Source organism: Pinus tabuliformis, chromosome 6, assembly GCF_031772625.1.
Source record: "Pinus tabuliformis cultivar Carrire ecotype Pingquan chromosome 6, CPIR1, whole genome shotgun sequence".
In the NCBI taxonomy this organism is placed as follows: Eukaryota; Viridiplantae; Streptophyta; class Pinopsida; order Pinales; family Pinaceae; genus Pinus; species Pinus tabuliformis.
In genome coordinates this window covers 1439225284-1439233010 of record NC_142292.1, presented here as the reverse complement: position 1 = coordinate 1439233010, position 7727 = coordinate 1439225284, and positions in this window count along the sequence as shown.

Genomic DNA, 7727 nt, shown 5'->3' with positions numbered 1-7727 from the left:
TAGCCATCCACAACCTACAAGGTTGACACCACAACAATTGGAAGAAAAAAGAGCAAAAGGGCTTTGTTACAGTTGTGATAGAAAATACACTAAAGGTCATAAGTGTGCCGAAAAGAAATTATTTTACATAGATTGTGAATAGGAGGAAGAAAAGGAACAAGAAATTTCAAAAGAAGAGGATATACACCAAGAATAAACCCTAGAAAAAGAAGAAATGAATCTAACCATATCTTGTAATGCATTGGCTGGAATTACCACTCCTCAAACTATCAAGATAGAAGAGCATATCAAGAAGAAAAAGGTAATAGTTTTGATTGATTCGGGAAGTACCCATAATTTTATTCATTATAAGATAGCCAAAGAATTGAATTGCTTCTTATATCCAACACCAGAGTGTCAAGTAATGGTTGCAAGTGGAGGAACCATAAATTTCTCAGGAAAGTGCCATAATATCAAGCTATCCATGGGAGAATATGTATTGAATAGCCCAATGATTTCCATTCCAATGGGTGGTGCTGACGTTGTACTAGGATTCCAATGGCTACAATCCTTGGGTACAATAGCTTTTAATTTTCAAGAACTTTTCATGAAATTCTCTTCAAAAGGAAAGGAAGTTGAATTAAGGGGTATCGCAGGGAAATCAGGAAAGATAATCAGCTCTAATGAAATGACAAAGCTTCTAAAGAAAGAACAATGAGGCATAATTGCACAATTATGTTCACTAAAGGTTCCCACATCGAAATCATCCATTTCTCCAGATCTCCAAAAAGTCTTGGACAATCATTCTAAAGTATTTGAGACTCCCAAAGGCCTCCCACCTATTCGCGATCATGATCATGCTATCAACTTGATTCCAGGAAGTGTTCCTCCAAACATCAGGCCTTACAGATATCCCTATGTCCAAAAGAGTGAAATTGAACGTATGTTTGTATAAATGCTAGAGGCTGGTATAATTCAACCTAGTCAGAGTTCTTTCTCTGCTCTAGTAGTATTGGTTCATAAGAAGGATTGATCATGGCACATGTGTCCATATTATAGGGAGCTCAACAAGCTCACTATTAAAGATAAATTTCCCATTCCTGTCATTGATGAATTATTGGATGAATTGCATGGATCAATTTACTTCACCAAGTTGGATCTTCGTTCAGGATATCGTCAAATCAGAATGAAGACTGAAGACATTCCAAAAACAACATTTAGAACTCATGAGGGTCATTATGAATTTTTGGTCATGCCTTTTGGCCTTACAAATGCACCTTCTACATTTCAAGGTTTGATGAATTCCATTTTCAAACCCTTCCTTAGAAAATTTGTGTTAGTATTTTTTGATGATATACTAATCTACAGCAAGTCTTGGAAGGATCATGTCCAATATGTTGACATGGTGCTCAAACTATTGGAGGAGAAACAATTATACGCAAAAATGTCCAAATGTTTCTTTGAAGTACAAGAGGTGGAATATCTGGGTCATATTGTATCTCATGAAGGTGTTAAGGTAGACCCTAGCAAAATTAAAACCATTAAGGAATGGAAAATCCCCACATCCATAAAGCATCTACGTGGATTTCTTGGGTTGACAGGGTATTATCGCAAGTTTGTTAAGAATTATGGGAGAATAGCAGCACCTCTAACAACATTATTGAAGAAAGATGCATTCTCATGGACTACAGAAGCAACGAAGGCCTTTGAACATCTTAAAGAGGCAATGTGAAAAGCACCAGTCTTAGCTACACCGGACTTCACAAAAACCTTTATTGTGGAATGTGATGCCTCAGGAAATGGAATTGGTGTTGTTTTAATGCAAGAAAAAAGACCCATTGCTTTCGAAAGTCTTCCAATCAAAGGAAAGTATTTACACAAAGCTATTTATGAGAAGGAAATGTTGGCAATACTACATGCACTTAAGAAATGGCGACCCTACCTAATGGGAAGACACTTCAAGGTAAAAATAGATCATGGTAGTCTTAAATAATTTTTGGAACAAAGATTATATTCAGGAGATCAACAAAAATGGGTCACAAAGATTTTGGGCTATGACTTTGAAATCATCTACAAAAAAGGGAAGCAAAATGTTGTGGCAGATGCACTCTCAAGAAAGGATGAGGATGTGGAAGCATTTCTTTGTGCCATTTCTATTATCCAACCAAATTGGATAAACGAAGCACGGGATGAATGGAATAATGAAAATGAAGTGTGGGCACTCATTCAAAAGATACAACAAGATCCCAAGACATCTGATACATTTAGCTGGAAATATGATTCGTTATAGTACAAGGATCGGTTATACCTATGTAAGAATTCCAAACTCAAACAAAAGATTATTAGGGAATTGTACACCTCTCCATTAGGAGGGCACTCAGGATTTATAAAAACCTACCACAGGGTTAAGAAGGATTTTTTTGGGATGACCTTAAATCAGATATTCAAAAGTTTGTGGCGGAATGTTTGGTTTGACAACAAAATAAAGTTGAAACAATTAAGAGCCCAGGAATATTACAACCCTTATTTATTCCAAGCCAACGTTGGGAGGAGGTTTCAATGGATTTTATCACAGGTTTACCCAAGTCCGAAGGAAAGAGTGTTATCATGGTGGTAGTTGACAGACTTACCAAGTAGCACACTTTTGTGCATTATCTCATCCATTTAAAGTGAGTATAGTTTCTACTGCATTTATGGAAACAATTCAAAAGCTACATGGAAACCCAAAGATTATTGTAAGTGACAGAGATCCCATTTTCACTAGAAATTTTTGGACAAGATTATTTTCTTGTCTTGGGACTCAGTTAGCTCATGTTAGGGTCCCACCCTAACCCCCTTATTTATGTCATGGGATCACGTCATAGTCAAGAGTCAATAAAGCCCATATTAATATTGTAAGTGGTTAACCCGCAATTAATGACGGGACCACAGTTAGTTGCAAATGGGCAGTAGTATTAGATAGATGGTATTAATAAAACCCACGGTATTGGCCTGTGGTATTGCATGTATGAGTCATATATAAAGGATAGAGACTCCCTGCGAGGAGTATCGTGTCTTATTTTGTAATCGAGCTCTGCTCTATTGGAGGTTGCCCCCTCGAAGAGGCATGTGAACATTGCTCTTTGAATAATAAAATCATTGCTATTCTGTGTTCTGGGTATCTTTTCTTCGCATATTCTGTGTTCTGGGTATCTTTCTTCGCATATTCTGTGTTTGGGTATTACTTTGCAGGTTAAGAGCATAACAAGTGGTATCAGAGCACTTTCCAGGGCTCAGTGGGATCTCCAATTTTTAGCAAAAAAAATTTTGGCTAGAGACGTGTTCCGGCGTCTTTAAACCACGGGATCTGTCGTTAAGCGCATAAACCTGCGGATTTGGGGAGGCATGCACGCAGGAAATACAAGAGGTGGTCACGACTGTTGGACTCCCTTGTAACCCCTCTGGGTACCCCTTCGAGTAGTAGCGCATTAGACAGAACCGCGCACGGACTGTCTTCCACGTACCCTCTAGGTATATAGGAAGCCCCCTAGGCTCCCTTGTAACCTCGCCATAGATAAACCTTCGGCCGTCTTGTGGCTACAGTACACCGAGAATAGCACTCGGAGAGATTACTCGCCCGTACGATAGGGTAGTCGAGTTGTACGGCTAAGGGTACGGTCGATCCTCCTTAGTTAGAGCCCTGAAACATTGGGCCGAGTACTACTGTCAGACCCTTATGTATATTGCGATCTGTAGCACCTGACACTCCTCAAGACCATAGTTCCCTTTCTATCGGGGGATCACACATCATCTATTCCAGATCCGTGGGTGCAAAGAAGTGCAGCAGCAGCAGACATCAGTCCGGCAGCTCCATCAGATCAGCAGCAGCAGTTGTTCCACCATTCAGATCTCTCAGATCCACCAGATCAGAGTAGTTGTGAAGGGTTCCTGTACCTGGATATACTTTTCACAGGACTTTTGGCGGCATTGACATTTTGAGGATTTGGCGACTGCAGTATTGATCAGGAAGGAGTAAAACTCCGTTAGGAGTTTTCCAAAAAAAAAAAAAAAAAAAAGTCTGAGATCTTCCGGGGCGCTTATTGGTGACCTAGCCCATCAGAATCAGGACGACGAGCTGAGCAAGGTGGTACCATTCAATTTCTTAGTAAAAATTTTTTGGCGGTCCCAATTTTTCATCAGGTTGGTGTATGGTAGAAACTCGCGCTCAAGCGATGGCCAATGAAAGGATGGACAAAATTGAAGACCAGGTGAACTCCATCCAATTTTCGGTGAATGAAATACAACATGAGATTAAAGGAATAAGTATCCAGATACAGAACGCACTGAAGGGCAAGGAGCCAGCCCACGAGGAGGCGAATAATGGCCATGAATACCATGAGGGTGAGTCTAGCCACTCTCCCCACGTCTGGCACACCCACCCACCACCCAGTCAGCGACCTCCCAAGTTGGATATGCATAAATTTGACGGTTCTCACACGTCCGCATGGCTAGCACAAATGGAGAAGTATTTCCAATTGAATCATATCATAAATGAGGGGACTAAGCTTATGGTGGGCACCATGTACTTGGACAATGAACGATGGCAATGGAAGGAATGGCATCAGCGTTGCAATGGACATTTTCAAAATTGGGCCCAATTTGCCAAAGCTCTTCGAAATCGCTTTGAACAGGAAGACTCTTTTTTGGGGCGTCTCACTAAGCTCCGACAGACGGGTACAGTGGATGAATATATTACCGCTTTTGAAGCCTTAGCCTTCCGCACTAAGGGTCTCACAGATGAGTTCTACATGGAATGCTTTATCAACGGTCTGAAAGAAGCCATCAAAGCTCAGGTTCTACTCCACCACCCTCCCACGTGGACAGAGGCTTGCCAGGTAGCTCGTAAGGTGGAACGTGCAATAACAGCCCAATCCAACCACCTCAACTTCCCTGCTAAAGGTCGTCCCCCACAGGCTCCCAACACGACTCAGACACTTAAGATTCAAAAGGTGTCACCTGCGGAAATGGCCGAAAGAAGGAAGCAAGGACTATGTTACTACTGTGATGAAAAATATTCCCTGGGTCATAAATGCAAGGAGCCCAAGTTTTTTCAAATAGATGCCACTGACTACAGCTCCACCGAGGAAGATCCACCACTTGAGGAACCGGAGGCGATCGAAGAAGATAACCAAAAGGAGGTTGTATCTGACGACCCAATTATTTCGCTAAATGCATTTGCAGGAATTTCTTCCCCTCAAACTCTCAAAATCAGGGGTTTTCTTAAACATCGCCCAGTAGTAGTCTTGATTGATAGTGGAAGTACCCATAATTTCATCCATCAAAAGATCGCTGAAGCAGCGCATTGTTTTGTCCGGGCAGTTTCTAACTTCCAAGTCCAAATTGCAGATGGGGGCACAATGAAATGTGAAGGCCGCTGTGAAAATGTCAAACTTCAAATGGGGGATTATCAGTTGAAAACCCACATGTTTGCAATACACATGGGGGGTTGCGACATTGTCCTAGGCGCGGAATGGCTCCGCACTCTGGGGCCAATCACAATGGATTTCCAAGAGTTATATATGAGTTTTAAGCAGAACAACTCCACACATACCCTCCGTGGACTACAGGCGAGAGCCCCCTCTATTATCAGCGCGCATAGGATGGAAAAATTGTTAAAAAAGGGCCATCATGGAGTGGTAGCTCAATTTAATGCCATCCAGGTAGTCGAAACCATGTCTCTGCCAATTCATCCTGAGATGCAACAGATTTTAAATAAACATCGGACGGTCTTTGATAAGCCTCATGAGCTTCCACCCTCGCGAGGGGAACATGATCATAACATCACATTGGTTCCAGGGGCCCAACCCCCAAATGTGTGGCCATACAGATATCCGTTCACCCAAAAGAATGAAATAGAAAAAATCATCAAGGAATTGTTGGAAGCAGATGTCATTATTCCCAGCATTAGTCCTTATTCATCCCCAGTGGTCATGGTCCTCAAGAAAGATGGGGAGTGGCGGATGTGTCCCGACTTCAGGGCCCTCAATAAGTTGACAGTCAAAGATAAATTTCCCATCCCGGTGGTTGACGATTTGCTGGACGAACTCAATGGGGCTCAATTCTTCACTAAGTTGGATCTTCGCTCAGGCTACCACCAAATTCGCATGAAGGAAGTCGACATTCCCAAGACGGCTTTCAGAACTCATGAAGGCCATTATGAGTTCCTGGTCATGCCATTTGGTCTCTGTAATGCCCCCTCTACTTTTCAGAGCCTTATGAATCACCTCCTCAAACCATATCTCAGAAAATTTGTCCTTGTCTTCTTCGATGACATCCTCATCTATAGTGGCACTTGGGCGGCACATCTTCAGCATGTAGATCTACTCTTGCAACTTCTCCGCTAGCATAAATTATTTGTCAAGATGTCTAAGTGTTCGTTTGGCATGGAAGAAGTTGAGTATTTGGGCCACATTGTGGGGCGTGAAGGTGTCAAGGTGGACCCCAAAAAGATCCAGGCAATGCAAGAATGGCCTCAACCTAAGACCTTGAAGAGCTTGAGAGGATTTTTGGGTCTAACAGGCTATTATCGTAAATTTGTCCGCAACTATGGCTGCATAGCAAAGCCCCTCACTCAACTCCTAAAGAAAAATTCCTTCTTCTGGAACGAGGAAGCACAACAGGCATTTACCGCTCTAAAAAACGCCATGTGTTCCACTCCCGTCTTAGCACTACCTGACTTCACCAAATCCTTTTTCATTGAATGTGATGCTTCGGGTACAGGTATTGGAGTGGTCTTAATGCAGGAAGGGTGACCATTGGCCTTCACCAGCCAACAACTCAGTGGGAGGAATCTGGGCCAATCTACCTACGAGAAGGAAATGATGGCCATCTTACATGCAGTCGAGACCTGGTGACCTTACTTATTGGGGCGACGTTTCCAAATCCGCACAGATCATCACAGTCTTAAATATTTTTTGGAGCAACGCCTATCCTCCCCACAACAAAATAAATTGTTAGCCAAAATGTTGGGATATGATTATGAGATCATTTACAAGAAAGGGAAAGACAACAGTGTAGCAGATGCATTGTCGCGCCAATTTGAGGAGGAAACTACTCTGCTCGCAATTTCCCTCCCCATTCCAGACTAGATTGAAGAGGCTCGCAGGGAATGGTTTTCACACCCCGAGCTCTCCCAACTCATTTCTCAATTGCAGGTAGATCCTAATTCCAGCAAGGGCTACTCGTGGCAGAATGATATTCTTCGCTACAAGGACAGAGTCGTAATATCACCAACATCCACCCTCAAAAGTCGCATTTTGGCAGAATTGCACTCATCTCCCATTGCAGGACATTCGGGCTTTCAGAAGACGTATGCTCGCACCAGAAGATCATTTTTTTGGACCGGCATGAAAAAGGACATCCTTACTTTCGTAGCAGAATGTGATGTCTATCAACGCCACAAAGGGGAGACCATCAACACACCAAGCACATTACAACCATTGCCCATTCCGGCATCAATTTGGACGGAGGTTTCCATGGATTTCATAACAGGTCTTCCAAAGTCTGGGAACAAGTCAGTCATCATGGTGGTTGTGGACCGACTGTCAAAGTATGCTCATTTCTGCGCCCTACCCCAACCGTTTACACCAACTTTGGTTGCTCAAACTTTCATGGATCAGATCTTCAAATTGCATGGCATGCCCACTTCTATTGTGTCCGACCGCGACCCGATATTCACCAGTAATTTTTGGCAGGAACTCTTCAGAATA